General features: G+C 41.9%; 1 protein-coding gene and 1 pseudogene across 3 annotated transcripts in view; both read left to right on the top strand.

Moving 5' to 3' along the window:
- Window positions 1-25,523, top strand: part of CTNND2 (catenin delta 2) — a 437,245-nt gene that overhangs the window by 129,722 nt on the left and 282,000 nt on the right. The window lies entirely within an intron of this gene.
- On the top strand, window positions 25-125 carry LOC132518918 (U6 spliceosomal RNA; annotated as a pseudogene).

The raw sequence follows: 25,523 nt of genomic DNA, 5'->3' as shown, positions 1-25,523 counted from the left end.
GGCCTCAGAAGAAACCAACCCTGTGCTCTCTCCAGCAGCATAGACTAAAACTGGAAGGATACAGAGATTAGCGTGGCCCTTGGGCAAGGATAGCCTTGCAAATTCATGAAGCATTGAATCGTTTTTGGTGGTGAGTGTGCTGTCGTGTAACCAGAAGTCAAATTGTAAGGTACACATAAACTTACATAAAACAGTGTTACCTCAATTTAAAAAGAAGAAGAAGCAGCCAGATCTGCTGACACCTTGGCCTTGGCTGGACTTACAGCCTCTAGAACTGTGGGAAAACAAATGCTAATTTTTTAAGCCACCCAGTTTGTGGTATTTTGTTATGGCGGCTCTTGCAAACTAATACATGCAATAGGAAAACAAATTCAGTCTCCAAGGTTTGACTTCATTTGTACAATCCTTCAAGTGTTTGCTATTGGCCATTCGTTTCCTGTTGCTTCATGGTTGCTGTTTCCTATGATTGAATGATTTCAGTAGCACTAACACCTTTCATGGGGTAACAATGCCAGTCAGTTAAAGGGAACATTTTATAAAAGCTGGTGGATTTTCTGAACTTCTCCTAACACGTGGCTTACCCAGACCTCTTCTAGCTAGTAATATAAACATACATGACCTTTCCTTTCCCTCACTGAACTTATCTCCTCCGGAATTCACTGGGCTTGTGTAATTATTTCTGAAAGGTGAAGAAAACATTTGCCCCAAGGAGAAAAGAGCTGCTATTAAAGGGCTAAAAAGATTAAATGTTTGATACAATGTTTTTTGCAGTCAACTAGCTACACGTTCATGAATTCTGATTTATCTTGAGGATTTCACATGTGGTAATCAGTAGGTACTATTTTAAAGAGGATAAATCCTGATATTCTTGTTGCTTGTTGGCCACCACTCTCTGGGTAATGCAGAGCAAGCCTTTCTCCAGCCAGCACCATCCACATGCATTCCTGTTTGCTCACTGCTGTGTCCTGGGAGTTGAAGACACACAATTGAAGGGGGCTGGGGGTCTGCAGAAGGAGGAGACTGGGCTGGTTAATAGAATATTCAGGGCTGGGGCAGAATGAAACCTTCAGACAAAAACTAGCGGGGGGGCTTCCCTGGTGGCGCAGTGGTTGAGAGTCTGCCTGCCGATGCAGGGGACACGGGTTCGTGGAAGATCGTGGACCGGTTCAGGAAGATCCCACATGCCGTGGAGCAGCTAGGCCCATGAGCCATGGCCGCTGAGCCTGTGCGTCCGGAGCCTTGCTCCACAACGGGAGAGGCCACAACAGTGAGAGGCCCGCATACCACACACACAAAAAAAAAAACTAGGGGGAAGGAAGAGACCCAAAGGACACAACTGAAAGCATTTGGTGATTGTAACAGAGTGTGTAAGAGAGAAACATGCAAGTAGACACTTTAACCTATTGCTGTGGACTGAATCATGTCTCCCCGAATGTATATGTTGAAACCTAAACCCCCCTGTATGTGACTGTATTTGGAGACAGAGCCTTTGAAGAGGCAATTAGGTTAAATGAGGTCATAAGGTGGAGCCCTGGTCTGATGGAACAGGTGTCTTTGTGAAAGAGGAAGAGATACCAGAGCTCTCTCTCTCCCCACCCTGTGAGGATGCAGTGAGAAGGCTGCCGTCTGCAAGCCAGGAAGAGAGCCCTCACCAGAACCCAGTCAAGGTGTCACCCTGACCTTAGACTTCCCAGCCTCCAGAACTGTGACAAATTATGTCTGCTGTTTAAGTCACTGAGTCTGTGGTCCTTTGTTAAGGCAGCTTGAGTAGACTAAGACATCTATTATTCCACCCATGATACTGGTCTGCTTTTAGTACATTGATATTAATACTGGCTGGCCTCTGTGTGTCCCTCTCCATATGCAGTAAGCTATTTCTGGATTGTAAGTATCTGAACTTTACAATAAGTGCTGCTTATAGAGATGAGGGGGAGGGGAAAGCAGATATAAGTTACAGAATAGAAGACACCAGACTTTTGAACTGAGTGTGGCTGGGTCTCTTCCTCCGTGTGAGATGAGGCACCAAAGGGATTGAGCACCAGAAGGGCAGGACCTTACTTAGCTCTGGGGTGGATCACTCTGACTACCTTGAAAGTAGACTCCGGGGGCAAGATTCAAAGCAGGGAAGCTTGCTGTTGAGGAGGCCGCTGCAGAAATCTGGGGTAGAGATGGCGGTGGCTTAGGCCAGTGTGGTGCAGGGCTGGGAGTAAGGAGGGCTCAGGTTACAGGTATATTTTGAAGGTAGAGGAGACAGACTTGGCTGCCATCTCAAAGCAGGCTTTAGGCCCAGGCGGCTGTGAGATTGGGGCTGTCATTCACTGAGATGTCGGAGATGGTGAGGGGAACAGTTCTGGACGCAATTTCACAGTCACCGTTGGGTCACGTTAAGTGTGAAATGTCACATAAACGTCTGAGGGCAGAATCGCAGAGGCTCCTGTAGCCAATTCTGGAAGACAGGTAGTTCTGGATTGGCAGTGTAAACCCAAGAGGCATTTGTGTACGGAATCAAGCAACCATACTTTCTCAGATGCCCAAGATAATCCAATGCCGTTTTTACCCCCAGTGTAATTATCCAACAAATTTCATCATCAGTTTAGTCTACCCCTAGTCTGATTAAAATCATGATATGAGATGGGAGCACTATGGCAGGGGGTGAAGATAAAGAAAAGAAGAGAAGCGGGATGAGCCCTGGGGATGCCGCCATTTAGAGGTCAAGTGATGAGAGAGGCCAGCAAAGGAGACAGAGAAAGGGCCTGTGAAAGAAGGTGACCAGGAGAGGGTCAGGTCCCAGAAGACGGTGTATTGAGAAGGTAGGATGACCAGTGTAGGGCCACTGCAGGCACAGCCCTTGGGCGTCTTCTCTGTCCATCTTCATTCATTTCCCCATGAGCCCATCCAGGCTTGAGGCTTTCATTACCAAGGTGTATGTGGACTCATCTGCTTATACCCTGAGCTTCCTAACTGGCCTCCCTACGTCCATCTGTGCCCCAGTCTCCTCTCCTGATAGCAGCCACGTAAGACCCCACAGATGTCACCTCCTCGTCAAAGGCTCCCCTGGACACTGGCTTTTATGGCAGCCCTTTCCCCATTTCATTTCCTGTTCGTTCTCTTTAGCACATAGGAATATTGGAGGTACCTTCATGTCTCCCCTACTGCTCGCCTCCCCCAAAGGATGTGAGCTCCATGGAGGAAGGACTCTTTCTCTATTTGTTTCCCTGCCTGGCACATAATAGGTGCTCCATGAATATTTGTGGAATAAATGAATGACAGAAAAAGAAACAGGACCTGTGAAGGAAGCCCAGCGAGTAGTCAGAGCGGGGAGGGAGGCAAGGATAGTTCAAGTGCAGACACCGATGGAAGGAAAACTCATCCGTGTTGCGGAGAGGTTGAGTAGAATGACGAGTGCACGGAAGCATTGGGTTTGCTGGTCCCTTGAGACCACTGACGGAGCTGTCCAGGTGGAGTGCCACCAAGAGAACTGAGCTGATGAGAAATTAAGGAGCACGTTATGGTTGAAGGGGCCGGTGGACGATGCGGGGCCGTTTTGAGAAGATGCTGGGGCAGAACAGAGGCGCTGCAGTGGGGGGGAAATTAGCAAGCAAAGAGGTGACCAGGGTGGGATGCCGGGAAGCAAGGACAGGCTTTCGGCACAGGTGCAGATGTGGAGGTCCACTGAGCGGGGGGGAGCACGGGTGAGGTTGAGGTTGGGTGTCCAGGGCGGAGGGAGCACAGGGGAGCTGCCATCTCCCAAGTGCAGCAGCTTTGAAGCAGGAAGGCCCAGAGCAGCCCCATCACCCCACGGCCGACCACAGCAGTACCTGGAAACCGACCCTTGCGGTTTCTGGGACTCAAGCTGTTCTACGGTTCTTTTCTTTTTTTAATTAACACATGAGTTCGACATGTTTTATTTTTTAAGTCAATTATTTATTCTTCCTTAAAGAGGGAAACTGTAAAAGCAGGAAAAAAAAACCCCAGTAATTTCTGTTGCTCATAATAAAAACGATAGTTTTCAATGCTTACATTTTCTTAAAGAATGTTAGAGAACCAGCACACCTGTTGAGTTGTATGCTTAGATTATGCTCTTAGGACTGTTGTTTAAATCTTTTCTCCCACTGCTCCAGGGGAGGAGAAAAAGGCAAGGGGGCACTTTCAAGTAGTTCTGTACATTAAAGAATATTTTCATTCCGTGTTTTTCTTTTTCTCTTCAAAAATATAGTGTACTTGTTTCATAAGGCTGCCATAACAAATTACCCCAGAGCTGAGAGAACTATATTCTCTCACAGCTCTGGAATCCATAAATCTGAAACCACGGTGTCAGCAGGGCCACACTCCTTCCGAAGGCTCTAGGGGAGGGTCCTTCCTCTCCTCTTCCAGATCTTGGAGGCTCCAGGGGCTGCTTGACTTGGGGCTGCATCCCTCCAGTCTCTGCCTCTGTCTTCATGCACCTTCTTCCCCGTGTGTCTGTCTCAAATTCCTCTCTCTTTTCCCTTATGAGGACACCAGTCATTGGATTGAGGGCCCACTCTAAATCCAAGATGGTTTTGTGTTGAGACCCTTAAATACGTCTACAAGGACCCTATTTCAAATAAAGTCACCTTCATAGGTACTGAAGGTTAGGACTTGGGCATATCTTTTCGGGGGCCCCTTTGCAACTCACTATGTGTCGTTTTGTAATTTGAGATGTGATTTATTTCTTGTGTTCATTGTTATTTTGTGTTCTGGAGAGTTGCATCAGTTAAAACAATTATATAAATAAATAAAGTAGCTTTCAGTTTCAAAGAAACAACTAAGTCCATTCTTTAATTGTATTCTAGATCATGTGTAAGGAATGGATGACTTGGGAATTAAAATCAGATATTCAGCAATGTGCAAATTGTAAGTTTCTCTTGCTGACGGTAAATCGACTAGAAAACACAGTTAGGAAAATATCTTTTGAAGAAATATATTTTGTTCAGCACATTCTCCACGGATTGGCACAAAATAGAATCCTGATTAATTTGAAGTCATGTCGAACTTCAGTTCCGCTTGTTTCAAATGATTGTTTCCCTTGAACGTTAAGCTGTAGGAGTTTGTGAATAAGCTGGGAACAGAGAGACGTTTAAGATGTGGGTGTAAGGGGGAGGGAATGAAGTTTATTAAGCATCTACTTGATGAAAAATGCTCTCATCCTGGAATTTCATTCATTATCAGAGCAACTCAGGGAGATGGATTTAGTCTGTCCTGTCTCATTGTCGAAGGGGCCGTGCACAGCTAGGAGCCAACAAAGGCAGGATTTGGAGTGTGAAGACGGAGCAGAAGTCAGTTTTGTTCCTGTTCTGACTTCACCACTTACCCACCCGTGAACCTGAGTGCTGATCAAGAGATGGGGCTGTGAGGTTGTTGAGAGCGCCCACCTCTGGCACAAGATGCCAGGTTTTGAAACCCGTCTGTGCTCCTTGCTTGCTCTGTGACCTTGGGTCACTGCCTATGTGCCTCAGTTTCCCCGTCTGTAAAGTGGGGATGATATTAGCGCCTCCCTCATAGAATTGTGTGAGGATTAAATGGAGGGATTTATACATAAAGCACTTGTGACAGTGACAGGCACTTAGAAGCCCCGTTGAGCACACCTGGTCCCACCCTTCTCTCACCAGGGTACATTTATTCAGATAAAGAGTGTGAGAGTCAGTCCTTTCACCTCACCTTCAAACCCTGTATAATGAGATGCCTAACTGGTGAAATGCCCTGCGAGGACCAAATACCAGTTAAGCCCAACAGGTACTGTTTTTATTTCAATACAAAGATTTTTGAGATTTGCATTAGCTATTAACAAAAAAATTTTTAGTTTTTTTTTTTTTTTAGAACTTTCTTGTACATCTGTAGTTCTAAATCTGCCTAATTCTGTCATTGAAAACCAACTCTTTGTTCAAAAACAAACTTTGCTTGGAAAAAGAAAAAAAAAGATACACTATTTTTATCAGAGGCTTAAGGGCAAAAATGAGCTATAGCATTTTATGCAGGGAGAAAATAATCATTAATTATTAGACTTGATTATTTGAGTTTAGAATCTATTTTCAGAGGGATCATATTTGATTTAATCTATGTGCCAAGACTGTGCTAAATAAACCTTGAACAAATCTTGTTCCAGGGAAATTTTTAACATATTCTGCTGCTTTTTTTTTTTATATCAACTAGGTTTTTTTGTGGAAATAGTTTTATTTGTTTCTGAATGTTGGTTTTCAAATTACTTTCCAAAGATGTTTGTAATTTGACATTGAGGATGCTTTTTTTTTTTTTTTTTTTTTGTGGTACGCGGGCCTCTCACTCTTGTGGCCTCTCCCGTTGTGGAGCACAGGCTCCGGACGCGCAGGCTCAGCGGCCATGGCTCACGGGCCCAGCCGCTTCGCGGCATGTGGGATCTTCCCGAACCGGGGCACAAACCCGTGTCCCCTGCATCGGCAGGCAGACTCTCAACCACTGCACCACCAGGGAAGCCCTAGAGGATGGTTTTTTCATGCATAGTTTTCTCTAGCATTTTTACTGATGAACCTCACTGTGTGTTCACATGAAATGGGGATTTAACAACATGGTAGTTTTATAAGAAGAAGTTATTATGTATTGTTAAAACGGACATACAACCAACAAAAATTTAATAAGGACCCAAAGCAGACATACAAATTGCCACACATAAATAAACCCAAAGGCCTTAAAAACAAGGCTTTGATTAATATGTCATGTGAAAATTAAGATTTTCATGAAGTTGTAAAATATTGCCCACAGGATAAGTAAAACCATCAATGATCATGCCAGTAAGGTACACCTTGGCTCACCCCCTAGTTAAAATGCAAAGAAGGGATGAATATTGATGAAGATCGTTGTTTAAGGTTTTCCATTAAGCGTGTTCTAAAGAGAAGTATTTATGATGATTGGAAAGAGGGAGAGAAAGAAACAGGAGCAATCAAGGTAAAACATGGTAAAAATTAAAAGCAGAAAACATAAATACTCCCCAGAAACTCTTTGTATTTATTCAAATTGTGTTTGTCCAGTGCTAAATTTTAAAACCTTAATACCCCAAAGGGCAACACATCTTTTTCAGGGAAACTTCCTGTGTATCAGGGTAGAGTAAAACGATTTTTCTAGTGGAAAATGTACACAGAGGGAGCTCAGCCATGTTGCTTCATGTCCACCTGAAAACAAATAAGAATTTCTTAAATGTAATAAACATGAGGTTGTTCAATAGCCCCATTTATCTGGACCCAGAAGTGGCAGTTATCCAGAGTGCAGTTGCTATGGTGAGGAGACAGGAAGTGCTCCTTTTACTGAGATGCTTATTAAGTAGATCGTCTCCTGCTGCAGCTCTGTGCACCTCCTGTGACATCTCCGGAACTAGGCGAAAAGTAATTTCACTGAAAGAAAAGCCCAATTTCCCTCTGAGCTTATGGATCTTAATAAAACAAAAGCAAAGTTTTTTTTTTGTTTTTTTTTGGTTTTTTTTTGAGCTTTTCTGTCCTCCTGGCCCTTGGGAGATTTCCCCAGATGTTTTATTATTATTTTCTATGTCTTTTTTTTTTTTACATCTTTATTGGAGTATAATTGCCCCACAATGGTGTGCTAGTTTCTGCTCTACAACAAAGTGAATCAGCTATACATATACATATGTTCCCATATCTCTTGTGTCTCCCTCCCAAATCACTTGCAAAGTTATTTTTAACAAAGGCATCTGAGTTGCCTTGGCTACAGAGAGATTCTCCTCTTCAGGGGAATGGTTTTCCCTAGAACCAAAGGGTTACTTTCACATCTGGAGCTGGGGGGTGCGGGGAGGTAGGGTGGGGAATTCCTGCACTTAGTCATGAACCTGGAGCATCTATCACCTGCGTGCTCACCTGGGTACCAGAGTGTGGTTAAGGCTGCAGTCAGATCACTGTTTAATTAATACTGATTAGTATTAATAGAAATTATTATAACAATTTAAAAATGACACTCTAATGCATGGATCAGCAAAGTTTCCGTAAAGGGGCCGGATAGCCAATATTTTAGTCTTTGTGGGCCAAGGGGCAAATCAAGAATATTATGCAGATACTTATATAAGAAGAGAGGAAACACATTTCTACAAAATTATTATTAATGAAATCCAAAATATAATAAAATGTTAATAATAATGTTTTTTAATAGATGTCTGTCAATAAGAATGAGATTATTTGGGGGAGATAACATTTCGTGTAATTGGACTTCAAGATTTTAATGTTCCCTATCATCCAATTTATTGTAACTGCCTGTCTGTTAAAGCCATTTCTAGCTGGCAGGCCATACAAACACAGGAGGTGGCCTGGATTGGGCCCAGGTACTAACCCTGCTCAAACATATTGTTGATTTTACGTGCTCATGGTTATAATTCAGGTATTCTTCTCGTAAATATAAAAGTTGATATTTTGGGCTTCCCTGGTGGCGCAGTGGCTGAGAGTCCATCTGCCGATGCAGGAGACACGGGTTCGTGCCCCGGTCCGGGAAGATCCCACGTGCCGCGGAGCGGCTGGGCCCGTGAGCCATGGCCGCTGAGCCTGTGCATCCGGAGCCTGTGCTCCGCAACGGGAGAGGCCACAACAGTGAGAGGCCCACGTACCGCAAAAAAAAAAAAAAAGTTGATATTTTGCCCTTATATGTTTTAATAAGATAGCCCTTTGAGTTTAAGTGATTAAAATAAATTTCTATATTTGTATGAAATAGATGCATTCTATCTATAGAATCTCCTATATCTATCTATCTCTTATAGAAGTCAGGAGTCCATGGCCTGATTGGATTAGTACAGTTTTGTTTTCCAAATGGGGACCACCTATGAGTGAGTAGTCAAGTCAATTTAGAGGTTTTTGACCAGCATTTAAAAGATTGAATCAGATAGCCTAGAATGATTACAACGCCCATAGTAAGGAAAGTTTGGTTTGGTGTCTTGGAAAAGAGGTGTCAGACATGTGAGTGTGTGTGTGTGTGTGTGTGTGTGTGTGTGTGTATGTCTGTGAGTCTAAGATATATTTTTACTGTGGGTCTTAATGCAAAATATATGCAAAACGCTGAGAAGTATTTCCTTTCCCCAAATAATACATTCAAAAAAATCTCCTAGATGCTGACAGAGTAACAACATTATCAAATACCTCCAGCTATTCAATGCTAATAACTTATGTCATAACTGATGGGTATAAATTAATTTGTGTGGCTATGGCATAGTGTTTTCCACAGTAGATGTTGAGTGATCAGAGGAAGAAATGACATAATTCTGTCAAGAAAATAATGTCACATTGCTGTGTTTTCTGAATCAGTCCACAAGTTTGAGTGCAAAAATAATCTAAACTCTTCCTTTATTTGTCAGGAATTGGTATTATAACTGCATGTCCTTGTTAGAAAATAGAAATTATAGTTGTAAAAAATGTATTTTTAAATATTTTAGTTCGCGTTCTGAAAACAGCTTAGGCATCGTATTTCACACCATTTTTCTCTTTCCTTGTAAAAGTTGTTTTCTCCTTACGTTAACTGGGATGGTTTGTATCTCAGAATGAAGTCTCTTCTCTCTGCCTCTTTATTTCAACCTCCCATTCATTTCTCATTCAGCCAGTCCTTGGTAGGGACTCATTCAGTACTTGGAGCCAAAACTGTAGGTGACGTGAGATACTCAAAGGGACCACGTGGTCCTTCCCAGTGATCATGGAAGCCCAGTGTTCCCTCTTCATTTGAATATAAAATATTTCATAAGGGCAGTAGGGCCCAACTGAGAACTGAGATGAGTGTCCAGATGGAAGTGGGCAGTATTGTCACTGTCACTGTCATTCTCATCATCTTCATGTGTTTCTGTAAAGTGTTTCATATGTGTGAAAGAAGGCAAGGGACAAAGTGCTGAGTAGACCAGGAGTTTAAATAAAATTAAAGTCATCTTTCCTCCCAATCTAACTTTAGCCTTTAAAGTTAATTAGTACCCAAATTGTTAAACAAGTATGATTTTATATGCAATACTTTATATGTGATGTGTGTATGTGTGATTATCTAACACTCATATATTAATATATACATATATGTATATACATATATTGTACATACTTACATACATAGATGTGTGTGTATATATGTGTGTCTATATACATATCTATGTGTATATATGTATATATATATATGTGTGTATGTGTGTATATACACACATTATTTAAATTGCAGATTATGACCCCTCAGTGGGTAGTAAAATCCTTTTATTGGTCATGAACAGCGGTTTGGAAAATAATTTAAAAGACTCGAACAGAGTAGAAAAGAACAGAACAGAAGCTATCTAAATGCATGCATCTTAGTCAGGATACCTTTTCCCCACTGAATTAGGGACACATTTATGTGTGCTTGGGCTTGTATGAACTTAGTTGCAAATATTTCACATTGTGTTTCATTGGAAACAATCCTGAGAGACAGCACTAAAGTCTCAGTGACAGCAGTGATTAACATGTGCCTTTTATTCTCCTGGATAGAGTGTATTTTATCACCATGTGCCAAAGCATAATAATTAGTAGGTTACTTCCTGGAAGTGCATCACATAATTTAATTTAGATAAATATTTGTATGTTTGGTTCCACATGGAATTCACATGAACTATTATTTAGTTAGCTTCTTCTATCTGCTGGTTATTGTAGGTTTTTTTTTTATCTGCTATTTTAAGCTTTCTTTCGATAATAAGGCTAAGCATTGGGTTGCAGTAATCCAATAACACCAATCAAAGAAGGTATTAAGAGACATAACCTGGTGGTGTGATGAACTGGGAGATTGGGATTGACATATATACACTAATATGTATAAAACAGATAACTAATAAGAACCTGCTGTATAAAAAAAATTAAATAAAATTCAAAAATTCAGGAAAAAAAAGAGAGACATAGCCTGGAAGTATAATGTTGAACACTGATTTAGGGAGAAAAGAGCTTAATCCTCAATAATACTGCTTCTAATGACACCATGTGTTGAAGCAGGGATCCTGTATTTTTTATGAGTGTTACATAATCTATTGTTTCCCTGTTGCATAAAAATCAATCCAGCCAGAAATCTGACACTGCAAAAGCGTGAGAATTCTCACAGTCCAACTATTACAATGGATTTTTTGTTTGTTTTTTTACCGTATTGTTTTCCTTTGAATGAATACAAAGAGTAAGCTTATAGAAAACACAATAATGTACCTGATAAGCGGCATAGTTGTCATGTGTGGTATTTCACCAGCTGGTATTAGCCAGTGTATACTAACTCCATATAAATGCATTACTTAATGTGTGGGTCTCTAGGTATATAAATTAGTAGTTGCTTGTTAGAACTTGAGAAATAATGTAGAGGCAAAAATCCTACCGTGCTTGAACTTTTTGTTTGTGAGCAAAATAAAAATAAAAACAGCCCCACGTTGGGGAAGCCTTCTAATAGGAACAAATTCTAGTAAATTCCAACACTGTGGAAAGGGAACTTGAAATTGAGGGCTTAAATACAAATTTCATTCAAGTTCATCTTGAAGATTTTGTTTGCACCTTGGAATTCAGAAGTGGTGAAATACAGTGTTTGTGAATGTCAGTGTTTTACAAACATGGGAGCTTTTGGAATATAGTTATTATATGATTACAATACCCAAAGTTGACATAATCATACAGTTCCAGGCTCCATGTGTAATAATTTTCAATCACTGTTTTTTTTATTCTATAGTTCATAGATAGACATCTAACTTTCTGAACATTTCTGCCTTTTGGTTTACGTTATGTGAATGTGAATATTGATGATGTCCTGCATATTCTGACGGGGAGGGCTTACTCCTGTGAAAATCATCCTGCAGGGTTCCCAAGGGGAAGCGTAGAGAGGAACTCTGGCAACAGTTTCAAAAAGAGGCACCCTTTTTGTAAGTATTTACATTTATGCCAAACATGTACTGTGAACTTCATGTACATATACACTTTGTTGACACCAGAGCACCGGTTTCTTTCATTACACATGTAAACCTGCGTCAGTTCATTTGGCCGTCTGACAACGCTACGAGTTCAGCATGTGCTGTGGTCCAGTTGGACATGAGGTATGGATGCAACATAAATGTAGGTTGAAGTTTTTAAGTGAAGAAACAGTCTGCTCTTTTTACATTGAAGACTGTATCTATTTTGGTCAAGAACAATAAACCAGAGAAAACATTTTTCTAGCGTTTCCTTTACAGCCCAGAATAGATTTCAAATTATTCAGATTTAAGAGCCCAAAGTGTTATAAAGCTGTTCTCTTATATTTCTCAAGGCCAGGAAATGATGAAAGATGAGTGAGTTGGTATCTCTTGCTGGGGCGGGCATTGTGCTAAGCTCTCTCCCTGCCGTACCTCCCTGACTTCTCTGTAACCCTATAGGCTGGATGCTGGTATCTCCCCATTTTGTAGGCGTGCAAACCAAGTCCCACGGAGCCCACGTACCTGGCCCATGGTCTCACAGCCAATAAGTAGAAGAACCTGGCTCACCCCAAGGCAGGTTGCCTCCAGAGGCCGAGCTCTTAGCCATGATGTATTTTTAAATGAAACATTTGATAAAAGAAAGAAAAGGAACAGAGTAAATGTCAGTGCCGTGGTTGAAATGAAGATAGCTTAGCTTGGTTGACGAACACCCCATACGTCTTCAGACACCTGTGAGAATTCTATTGGGAAAAAGGTCAGTATACATATTGCTCATTATTATGAAAATCCTATTGCAAAGGAAAAGACACTTATGCATAATTTTGAAGAAATAAGTACAAATTTAATTTAACTGTTCACCAGACCCGTGAGCTGTAACTGGTTGAAAAGTGACACTGAGAAAAATACAGATTGCGGTGTCATACATGAGCCTTCATTATATAATTTTCATTTTGTTTAGTGTAAATAGTGTGATAATGCTTGACACGCATTTGTTTTTTTGTTTGTTTTGTTTTGTTTTGTTTGCGGTACACGGGCCTCTCACTGTTGTGGCCTCTCCCGTTGCGGAGCACAGGCTCCTGATGCGCGCTCAGTGGCCATGGCTCACGGGCCCAGCCGCTCCGCAGCATGTGGGATCTTCCTGGACCGGGGCACAAACCCGTGTCCCCTGCATCGGCAGGCGGACTCTCAACCACTGCGCCACCAGGGAAGCCCTGTTTGTTATTTTTAAGTTGTACCTTTGGTGATTGTGAAAGTAAATAGGTATCTTAATGAAATGACTCTTTAAGCTCACTCAGAATTTTCTTTAAAATAGGCTTCAAGATTCTAATATACATCTGGAAAAGAAAATGTGGAAGTACTGAGGTAGAGGAGACACATGTCCTGTGGCCACTTCATACAAGACCCCTGAATCACGCCTTCTGCCATCAGCACTTTCACATTACAGGCAGAGTTTCTTGGGTTTCATCGTCATTGGTTAGATCCACCTGCTTCCTCCAGACTTCTCTTTTAAAGAGTTTGTCTGCCTAACAGCGACAACTTCTCACCCCTCTCTAGACTTTTAACCCTTCTCTGATACTGTCCCTTCCCTTTCAGTGTTGCAGACTCAGAGGGAGCAAATGCCCCAGGCTTCCCTCTGAGTAACAAATAGAAACAATGCAGGGCTTGGTTAAAATGTTAACACCAAAACCATTGGCACACGCTCTTTTGTGAAGTCATTTGAATAGTTAAATATCCATGCAAAATATAATGAGCTACTAGAAAAGAAGATTTTCCTTTAATCACTCATCTGATTTTCCAAACCAGATGACTTTGGTTATTATTAGGACAAATTTGCAATACTTGGACAATGAGTGCTGTCCTACTAAGTCACACAATAGGTATTTGCCAGTTTAGTGCCGGATGGGTGGGACGACTCCCTCTCATGGTTGGTTGGTCTCCCACAAGGGAACCTTGGAAGAGGGTCTTGCAAGTTGGTAAAAAATCTCTTAAAGGCCTCATTTATCTGTGTCTCAGTTACTAACTGGTGCCCTCTGGTGGTGGGTGGATTTGAGGCACCCAAATGGCCATCCCTTGCAGATGAAGATCCAAAACAAACTGCAGAGATGTTTTCACACCTCGGACTAGGCATTTACAGACTGATGAGGGCAAACCCCAGCACCATGTGGCCCAATTGACAATGGGTAATTATGAAGGGTGAACCCTCTAAGGGCTACTCCTGCCCTAGGAGGACCATGGCAGTTTAGGAGATTCCATCAGGTTCCCTCCATGCCCTTCCCAAGACTCATCTCTCATGGAAAGTAGCCTTCAGGTCATCTCAGCGCCTTTGTGGCCATTCACCAGCAGGAGGCATTTGCCTCTCCTCGTGATGTTCCCTGGAAGAGTTTCCACATGGGGAGCTGAGCCATCATGGCAGCTTCTCTATTCAAATATGTGCAGTGGAAATTACGCTAATTAAGCTGGAGTGTAATTATAGACCAGAAAGATTCTTCGCAGTCTGAATTGAATTGTTGTAGATAAATGTGCACTAAGTTAATAGTGTGCAGCTAATTATGAAAGGTAAAGGAGAGGAAGAGGGGTAACCAGTTTCGTGATGTTTTAGAGATGCTGCTGTCCCAGGCGAACACTCCCATTAAAAGCCCAGGTAACCCTGATGGTGAGAATTCTTCTAGCGTTTGCCTCTGATTTTCAATACTGCAACTAAAATAGCCACCAGTGACTAATTAACCCAGTTAACTCTATTTGTCTGTGGCATTTATTACAGCAGAGAGTTAAATGCAGTGACACTCTGCCGCTTTATGTCCTATCCCAAGTAGATGCGTGAAGTTAATTCTTTATTCTTTACTTAGGCTTCTGTGTGCACTTACGATAATTACGAAAATGAGGTGAGGATCCATCGTCCCTATGTGATTTTGCCAAGCTCCACTAAAGCTGTATTCTGGGAAATAAATTCTTTTTACTTAGAATCAAAACAAGCTCACGTGGCAGTCATCTGCCTTTTGTTCCAAAGCTATCAATTCAAAGGATCTGAGAGATGTTATCATCATGCTGTGAGTACATGAAGAAATAGTTAGTCATTTAATCCTTTCAGCTAGAGTCTTATCAGTAAGGTGGGTTTCCTGTGTTCCTTGATCAAAGCCACCTGAACTAGCTAAATGAGAGGTACTTTTTTTTTTTTAACATAGAGAAGGCATACAGTGATGCTGAGTGATTTTTCAGCTAATTTGGGAAAATGTAATGTTCACGTGTCTTCTGAGCAGAGTGGCCTGACGCCCAGTTGAACACTGTTAGAGAGTCTGGAAGAATCTAGCAAAGCCCCGAGTGTTAAAAGGACCTGATGAAGAGGGGTCCTTTACAGAGGATGTGACCATCCAGTAGAAGGAGGGGGCTGATGTCGTGGGACGTCACACCTCACTGTTTCTTCTGTGTTTCCAGGGAACTTTAAAAAATCCCTTCAGTTGATTTTCTTCAGCTAGAAAACCAACAGAAATGTTGAGATGTGCATCAGAGTTTTACTGATTCCTTTAAATATCTGTTTTCTCTCATTTCTTATTTGCAATATTGCTGAGTAGTCTTACACATAGTTGTTTGAGACACTAGCAGTCAACAACCCTGACTTTTAACTGGAATTTCCTAAACCTTTTCTGAAATATCTGTATGTTCTTTAGAGCATTTATAGCAGTTTCTTTTTTGACTTCATAAAATTTAGCCTGTCTTTGTTGTACTTCTAACGTGTCATTACTTTTCTTTATGCCAAGATAGTATTGGCATCAGAAAGTTTCTTAAAGTTCATTATTTAATCAATACACTTTTGAGGAAAGTATGAAGTTTTTCTTGCCTGTGAGATGAGACAGTGTTGCTGAATGATGACAACCATAGTTTCTGAAGATTTGATGTCGGGTTGAGACCCCAGAACTACCCTGTAGTAACTGTGTGACTTTGCACAAAGTTTTTAACTTTCAGCCTCAGTTCCCTCACCTGTGAACCAGTAAAATCATTGATTATCTTCCTCAAAAGGTTATAGCAAGGGTCAGCAAACCATAGCCCAAGGGCCAAGTCCAGCCCACCACCTGTTTTGCTTTTTTTTAAATAAATTTATTCATTTATTTATTTATTTATTTTTGGCTGCGTTGGGTCTTCGTTGCTGCGTGCGGGCTTTCTCTAGTTGCGGTGAGCAGGGGCTACTCTTTGTTGCGGTGCGTGGGCTTCTCATTGCAGTGGCTTCTCTTGCTGTGGAGCACGGGCTCTAGGTATGCAGGCTTCAGTAGTTGTGGTACGTGGGCTCAGTAGTTGTGGCACACGGGCTTAGTTGCTCCGCGGCACGTGGGATCGTCCCGGACCAGGGATTGAACCCATGTCCCCTGCATTGGCAGGTGGATTCTAAACCACTGTGCCACCAGGGAAGTCCTGCCCACCACCTGTTTTTGTAAATAAAGTTTTATTGGAACACAGCCGTGCCCAGTTTTTACATTTCGTCTGTGGCTGCTTTTGAGCTACAACTGCAGAGTTGAATAGTTGTGACAGAGACTGTGTGGCCAGCGAAGCCTAAAATATTTATTTTCCATCTCTTAACAGGAAAGGTTTGCTGATCCCTAGATGGAATAGTAAATTTCTGTGTTTGTGTATAAAACATAAAAACCTTTGTGTGTATAATACGACCTACATACATGTGTGTGCATATATGTATGTAATATGCATATAAAGGTTTCAGCATAATGCTTGGCACATTGCAAGCATTCAATATATGTTGACAATTTTAATTATTATTATTTAAATGTTATTATCTTGTTAAATCCACTTTTACTTCAGTGGTAGAGAATTAGTTATGAAGAGGACATTAGATGAGATATCATTAAGCCCTCAAATTAATCACAATTAAAATACTTTTCTTTAAAAATATTTTCTAAAGTAAAGGCATTGTTTATCACTTAAGCAGATGTTGATTATAAATACATATATCATGGCACGTTCCCCAATGTAGTAGTTTCCTGGAATGGCCATAAAAAATTACCACCCACTTGGATGGCTTAAAACAACAGAAATTTATTGTCTCACCGTTCAGAGGCTGAAAGTCCAAGGTCGTGGTATCAGCAGGGCCATACTCTCTCTGAAGAAATTAGGGGAGGGTCCTTCCTGGTCTCTTACAGCTGCTGGTGGTTGCAGTCCTTGGTGTCCTTGGCTTGCAGACACACCACTCCAATCCCTGCCTCTGTAGTCACTGAGTGACCCCTGTGTCCGTCTTCACATGGTCTTCTCTCTATGAGTGTCTGTATCCAAATTTCTCTCTTACCTTAAGGATGCTGGTCATTGGGTGAGAGCCCACCCTAATCAAGATGACCTTGCAACTCTATTCCATCTGCAAAGACCCTATTTCCAAATAAGGTCACACTCACAGGTTCTGGGGGTTAAGACTTTAACATAGCAACGTATCTTATCAAAAAATACAGAATCCAACCTATAATATCAAGTAACTACCCTTTAGAAAATGGATAACTGTCCTTATATTTTAGAATATATGTTAGCGCAAAATAGATGATTGAAGTAAATATTTCAGTCAGTCATTTTGATGCCTGGAACTAATAATAAAGACTAACCAAACTGCTGTTAACAACACATTTTTTGAAAGGACATCTCTGTTTAGTTGATTGAAAGGTAAACATGAGATTTCAGATGACAGGCCACCAGAGGCAACATGAACTCAGATGCCCGGTTAGAAGAACCCTGTCCAGGGCAAGGGGGACCACATCCACTGCACGTGAGCCAGGCAGGTCACACCTGGGACACTGTGTCCACTGTTGGCAGCTTGTGAAGAAAGCAAACCGGAGTGTGTTCAGAGGAGAGGGCAACATACTCAGAATCTCCCCAGATGAGGAAGATTTGGTATTTGATGTAAGCAGATATGAAGGGTATGCGGTGGGTGTGAGAACAGAGAGGCAGGCAGTAATTATAAGAGCCACCGGAAATTCCCGCTGGAGCATCGTAGGCCATATGTAAATAAATTAAATGACTCGGACTGGAAAGTCTTTTTTCAAGAAACAGATTTTTTTATAACCTGTTTTTGAAAGGGGTCTGAAGGATCAAGAAAATTGGCCTGTGAATGTGAAAAGTGCCCATGAAACTCCTGATGTCTTTCATAGATAAACTGTGATTTAAATAACTAACATGTGGGATAAGTTCTAATACACCTAGATTTCTTGGTTAACTTAGACCTTTGACGTAAGCTTTTTTTTTTTTTTTAAACTTTAAATCGTTGTGTAACATTGCCGGTCTGGGTAGTCACTGAGTTGTTTTATGTTGTATCATCCTAGTACTTTAACTTCAGGTTGACTTTCAGAACGGAAAATTGTGAGCCAGTTCATTTGCAGATACAGCTACAAAATCCATCCGATTCCCCGCTTTTTCTTTTTTTTCATTTACCAATACTAGTTGTAGGTTGGAAAGACCAGAGGCCGCTGGAGGTCCTCACACATTCTATATCTGCTTCGGGGCTAGTAGGAATTACAGGTCGAGCCTATATTTGTCCTTCGGCTGTCCCACTCCACAGCTGGAGAAACAAATGGCCCTTGGTTTGTTCAGCAGGATTCTGAGGGCTGTTTCGTGTCCGACACGGAGGCCAAATAAAAATGCTGAGTGACTCTGTCATGGGGAGAGGTAACTGCCTTTTCAGCTGGTGGATTTTATAACTGGGTATCTGTCGGTCTCCCTTGCCAGGCACCCAGGAGGACACTGGGTCGCTTGCCAAAGCCTGAGCACTGAGTCAGCATGCACAAGTAACAGATGCAGTAGTCTATCAGCAAGCTCTGGAGGAAGGAACCCCCCAAATACAAAAAGGCTCGAGCCTCACCTCCTTGTCTAACTTCGGGGCAAAACCAAGAGACGGCCTGGATCCATGAAAGGCCAGGACCTTGTTTCTAATGCTTACTGGATCATTTGCCTCCATATTTAGAGCCTTAATTTTTAATTTTTTATTAGAGTAAAGGAAACCACCCTAAATCCCTTCTGGGCCAAGGTGAAGTGCAAGTACATACATGCACACATGACTGTGGCTCTGTATCATGCTGAAAACGTCCCAGCCCTGCCTGCATCAGCCTGTACTTGGAGCCAGACTCATTCCTCCAAGATGTGTGTGCCAACGACAGTGAAAATCTTCAGCGTCCTGCTCTTGGGCTATGTCAGAATTAATTTAATAATAATAATAATTTAATAATAACCTTTATACAGATTAATTCTCTACCCACTGACTCATCAAGCCCACTTCCCAGTAACACTAAATTTAATGTTACTTCCTGAATGACTGCCAGGAACATCATAATCTTTACTTGTCACCTTGCTCTTTTTTCCAGATTATCGACTGTCCTTTTTGTATACATTAAAAATCCAAATTACATGATATTTTTAAATATTTTTAGATTAAAAAGTTAGTTGTGTGGTCTTCTCACTGGATTTTCACTTGAGATCTTGTGTTTTTTAAGCCCCCCCTTTTAGATTGTAAGTTAGAGCCTTTGGAAGAAGCAAGACTTTAAAAACGTGTCGTACTTTATACAGTATAGTAGTCATTTGTTACTTAATAGCTCTATGGACCAGACCTTCCAGAGAGGTCTAACCACCGGGCAGGGCCACTTTGTCCTTTAACCTCTCTGCACGAGTGAGTGGTTGTCTGTGCAACACATTTGTACACCTGCTCTATTCCTCTTTCTCGTTCTCATCTTCTGTTCTTCACTCCTAGCAACACACTTCAGGCGGTAAGTATTAGACATGCAAACATCACTCCAGATAGGACCCTCTCCGCTCGAAATGAAACAGCCTGACGCAGCCAAGTGCCATAGAGAGAGGCGCAGGTGAGGAGAAGAAGTTAGGTCGCATCTGCGTTATCTCCATTTTAGGACAATTTCCAAGTGACTTAAAGAGCGTGTGGTTTTTAATTCTTTTATGAGACCGTCGATCAGGTGTGGCCACATGAGGAGGCAGAAAAGAGTCTGTATTATTCTCACAGATCTGAGGATAAGAGGCCCGCACACCACACAGGGCCACGTGGAGACATCAGAGCGCTCAGAGAAGGCAGGAGGATAGCACACAGGCCCCAGCCTTGAATAGGGTTTCCGTGGGAAAGGCAAGGCAGGACAGAGAGAACAGTTTAGGACTGGCTGCTGGGAATAATCCCAGTGGGCTCTCAACTAGAGGGATGCTCCCTAGTGGCCTGGCCTCTGGCCCTGGGATGATTAAGGCAGAGAAATACTGCCTTAATATTAACATCCTGGGGTGCACAGGCCAGACAGAGATGTGGCTCTGGGTTAGTTAGTTCTCTGGGTCCTTGGCTACCCTAAGAATTGGAAGCCCCAAGAAGAGGCAGTCTCTCCTCACCAGAAGGGTTTTCTTAAGATGTCGAAACGTAGCGTACAGGAAGTTAAAAATGTATGCAGTACAGTGAGTTTAGCCCTTTAAAAATGTTAATGAGAAGGCTAGGAGATGAACTCCCCTCCAGACCCACCCACAGTCTTTTAATTTATTTATTTATTTATTTATTTTTGGCTGTGTTGGGTCTTTGTTGCTGCACGTGGGCTTTCTCTAGTTGAGGAGAGTGGGGGCTACTCTTAGTCGCGGTGCGCGGGCTTCTCATTGCGGTGGCTTCTCCTGTCATGGAGCACAGGCTCTAGGCATGCAGGCTCAGTAGTTGTGGCTCGTGGGCTCAGTAGTTGTGGCTCGCGGGCTTCGTTGCTCCGTGGCATGTGGGATCTTCCCAGACCAGGGCTCGAACCCGTGTCCCCTGCATTGGCAGGCAGATTCGTAACCGCTGCACCACCAGGGAGGTCCCTACCCACAGTCTTGATACAGGTGAGGCAGGTCCATTAGTGCCGTCTTCTGGGTTTTTAACAGCAGGCTGATGGTCTCAGAATGGTTCTCTCAGACCTTTTATCCCTGTCTGGTGGGAAAGAATTTAACAACATCAAGGCACTGTTTGGTTACATTGCATCCAGCTGCACCTTAAGAACAATGTGACAAAAGCTGTTCCTATAGGCTGTAGTTGCCTGTTGCCTTATAACAAACCACCACAAAATCGAGTGGCTTAGAACAACGATGTATCAGAGCCTCTTGGTTCTGTCCACTGGAAAAAAAAATGCACAACCTAAAAGCTGAGAGTTATGTTTTACTTGGCAGACATTCTTAGGACTTCAAGCCTGGGAGACAGCATCTCAGATAACTCTGAGAAAACTGTTGTGGGATTGGGGGGGTGGGTCGGGTAGGCCAGGATATACAGGAGTTTTTGCAACAAAACCAGGTAGTGAGAACAAAAGGTCATTGTCAGCAAAAGAAAATGAGATATTTCAAGTTAAGGACTTTAGTGTTTTTCTATGTATAGAAAGACGCAAGAGTCTGGGCTCACTGAAATCATTCCTTTGATATGCACTTCAGCTCTCTGAGGCTGGTATCCTGTGTTTTCTCATCCTGAATTTCCTCAAGCTGCACCTTTGGGGCGCGGGGTGACTGCCATCTCTTGCCTGCTAGATGGCAGGCATTTCTTATTTCCATCCTGAGTTCCCTCAGGGCTCACCCTTGTGGGTGGCTGCAGTCACTGATGGCTGCGACATCCTTTGTTTACTGACGTGGCAGGCAGCATTCTTGGTCTACATGTCTCTGGGTAGACTGGGCTTAGCTGCAAGTTCTCCTGTGTATCTTCCTGAGGATTTGGTGAGAGGCTGGTGGGACTCTGGTTATGTAATGGCCTCACAGAGGGCTGGATGTTGTAGGGGAGGGAAAATAATTCTCCCTCTGCCCTTCTGAGTTATTGGCTGAAACTCCTCCACCCTGGTGATAAAAGATTAACAAGAGAAAAAGAAACAAGTTTATTAACATGTATACTTCATATATACGTGGAAGATCGCCAGGAAAAATGGGTGGCTCCCCAAGATGGCCCAAGCCACCATTTAAGTAAACATCTTCAGCTAAAGACAGAAGAGATGTTGGGGGTAGGATTGGTGGGGGGAATGGCCAGTTATGGGAGGGTACCAGGAAAAGCATGGTAAATAAGGGTAAGGTTTGTTATGCAGATTTTAAGTTTCTGCCTTCTCCATTGATAAGTTTCTTGTAATTTAGTGTCATCTTACTCTTCCTGGTACAGAGAGGAAGACACCCTTACAAACGGAGATTTCTTTTATAAATGTAAATGTTTGTCACAAAAGAGTGGCTTCTACTCTGTTTTCAGAGCATCTTCTGTATCTGTCATTTCTCCAAAATATTCAGCTCAAAATAACCCTTACGCCAAAGCAGCCTGTTCGGGGGTGGCCCGTGCTGCTACCCTTTGGCCTCCGAGGTGGTGCCCTCCCAAGCAGGCAGCTGATTCTGGATGCCAACTGGAAGCTCAGCTGGCGTGGGTGACCAGAGCACCTACGCCATGTGACTGGGGCTCTCAGCATGGTGGCTGGAATCCAAGAGGGAGTCTCTAAGAGCGAACATCCCAAGAGACCAAGATGGAAGCCAGAAGGCTTCTTATGACCTGACCTCAGAGCCATACTCTGTTAATGCAGGCAAGTCACTTAGCCCAGCCCCAGTCACGGAGGGGGGCAGCGGGGAGACGACAGCACTCCACCTCTTGAGGTGGGAAGTAGGTGTGAGGACAGGACAGGGAAGGAGCTGGCGGCTTCTTTAACTTCCCGCAGCACCAAATACAGCCATCATTTGAGATCTGGCGTAGAGAATTCCTATTTTCTCTTTCAGTCTTTATATAAAGTATGTGAGTGTGTGTATATGTGTATGTCTAGATACTTGTATACATCACACACACGTACACAACACACACACACACACACACACACACACACACTGAGAGAGAGAGAGAGAGAGAGAGAGAGAGAGAGAGAGCTGTAGATTGTAAGAAATTGTCTCATGAGATTGTGGTTAGCTGGTCTGAAATTTGTAGGACAGACCAGTAGGCTAGAAATCAGGCAGGAGTTGATATTGCATTTCTGAAACAGAATTACTTCTGGAAGTGTGTTTTTACTCTTATGGACTTTCAGTTGATGGGATGAGGCCCACTCGTGTTAGGGAGGGTGTTGTGGCCTGGGGGAGAATCTTCCTGAGTTCTTTTGGCTGGTCTGATCATGAAATTGGCACAGACAGATTAACAGGAGAAAAAAAATATTTGGACGTACAGAGGTCTTATAGATATGGAACCCAAGAAGTGGCCAAAGCAGGAAGCTTTTATAATTTTTAGACAAAGAGACAGTAAATTTGTGAAGAGATGACAAGACAAAGAAGTTTGGGCTTGGGCAGTAGATTAGTGAAGAAGTAACAAGGTTTGTTTATACAGGCTTCTCAACCCCAAATTCCTTATCTCTGGTGATAAGAATGTCTCTCTGCCTCCTGCTGCAGGGAGGGGGGATTTCTTTCCTGCACTCAGGGAGACAGAAGGGAGGGTCAGGGTGTCCTTCTGGCACTAGCGGTTTCTTAAGTAATTTTAATTCAAAATAATCCATATGCCACTTTGGCATATTTGGGGGCAGCTTGCCCTGAGCCCCAATAGTTTCCGCCTCTGAAAGGTCCCTGGAAGTTTCACGTATGAAAAGCTGAGCTGGTACATTGCTCCATTATGTCATTGAGTCCCTTTCCGACTCTTGAGAGTAGGTCAGTTCAGTTTATTTCAGGAGGCAGTGATAGAGTTCGGCTACATTACCCAAGCAATCAGGTGTTTAACAAGAGGCATATCTAAGGAAACAGAAGAACACAAAGGTTCATGATTAGGAGCCGACTCTGCTCCAGTTTCTGAGCCCAGGGGGCAGCTAGTCAAGAGATTTCTAGATCTCAGCGTCAAAGCATCTTTTGCAGTTTGAGATGTCCCTGATGATGGCGTCAGGTGTTCAGGCAAACTTTTGAGTGGCTCACACAGCAACAGGCACAAAGAAGAGTATCGAAACATAAACTGTGGTGGCAGTTTTTCTGAAGATTAAATTAAGTCATGTAACTTCGGTTTGGAGGGCTTCTGGAAAAAGGGCAGTTGTAGTTCTCAATGATTCCAAGTTAAAAGGATGGGAGCGAAAATTGGAAATGTTAGTTTGGAGAGTTGTAGCCAAATATGTAGGAAACTAGAAGAATTCGGGATCCAGTCCAGCTTACAAGTAGAAAACAAAATCTCAAAGACATTTAATAGAACTAGAATCTGATATCCACAAGTGTATAGTATTATTTCTATAGAAACGTAATTTTCTTCTATAAAATCACCTCCATTTTTACCAAAGATACCCAAGTTAAGACTAATTTGTTTGCAAAATAAGTCTAGATAAACTTGGCCTGGTTATTTACAGAAGTGCAGCATGAATAACGGTTGATCATATAGGCTCTTTTAAGTTTGCTTTGCTGGAACCTTTTATGAAGAATCTCCAGATTGAACTTTCAATAAGCTCTTAAAGCTAAGAAGTCAATTGAAATATTTGCCATCAGACTTTGCTAGCAATACCTATAAATTTGAATGAATTCCTTTCTTCTTGAGGTTTCTAAAATACCCTGAGGTTTCTGGGCCTGCCAGGAAGGGACCTCCCTTATTCACCTAGTAAGGCTGCTGGGAACCCTGTAAACAAGGTACCAGGCCGATTTTCCAAGGGGCTTTATTGGTTTCATAAAGTCAGTCTTAGCTTCTGAAAGCTGTCTGGTCATATCTGAACCTATGTATGTCTCTCTCAAATATGACACTCTGGTTAAAGCCTTGATAATATAACCAGTTTCCAATTGTGTTGTGTGATAAGGAGAACAGATTTTTATTGAATTTATGTAAATAAATATATTTTCAAGAAAATAAGAACGCTGAGAGTTTCTAAATTCTGGAGGGATCGGATAGGGAGAAAAAGAGAAATGTTTCTATTCCACTTACAAAGGTATAATTTACCAAATTTCTCCAAGTCATAGTTAGCTTAAGAGAAAAGAGCAGGAAGTTTCTTTAAATCTGGGGAAATAAAACAAAATCAGCAGTTTCAAATTTGAAAAAAAAATTAAAAATTATAATCATCCTCATCAGTTCATTCACTCCCATGTAATTAATTCTTTTGCTGCTTGTTGTTTTGTTAGAAAGTTTTGAAGCCATAAGATTTTTCTTTTTTTTTCAATTAGGGTTTGTAAACATTTACCCAGTTCAGTGTTATGATTTAAAGGTTATCAGAAACTTGTATTCTAGAGTACTTCTTAGATTCCTTCTCATGAACTTCTCTGAAGATAAAACACATTTGCAAGAAGCTTTTGTAAAAGCATCTGAACAAAACAATAATGGTAAATGATAAATTTTCATTTTTAAAGATCTGATTCTCTAATGATGGAACTGACAAGGCAATTTGGTTACTTCTGTGACATACAACATTTAAGATAATGACTACAATTATGAATGATAACATTATACCACAACATATACAAATTTTAGGAATTTCATATAATTTCTAGAACATTTATGTTACTAACATTTACCCATACAATATAACCTAAGACAGCTTATCATCACTTATTTGATAATGCTTTCCATGTAATTTAACATTCCAAATAAGCCTAATTAGTTTAGTATCTCTCTTTTATAAGGAGGTAAAACAAATATTTTGAGTGTTCCAGGGGCCCTCTGGAAAACCCCAAAGTTACCTCCAGGTCAGTAAGACTTACT

This window comes from Lagenorhynchus albirostris, chromosome 3 (assembly GCF_949774975.1).
Source record: "Lagenorhynchus albirostris chromosome 3, mLagAlb1.1, whole genome shotgun sequence".
Taxonomy (NCBI): Eukaryota; Metazoa; Chordata; class Mammalia; order Artiodactyla; family Delphinidae; genus Lagenorhynchus; species Lagenorhynchus albirostris.
This window is presented reverse-complemented; position numbering and strand designations above follow the sequence as displayed.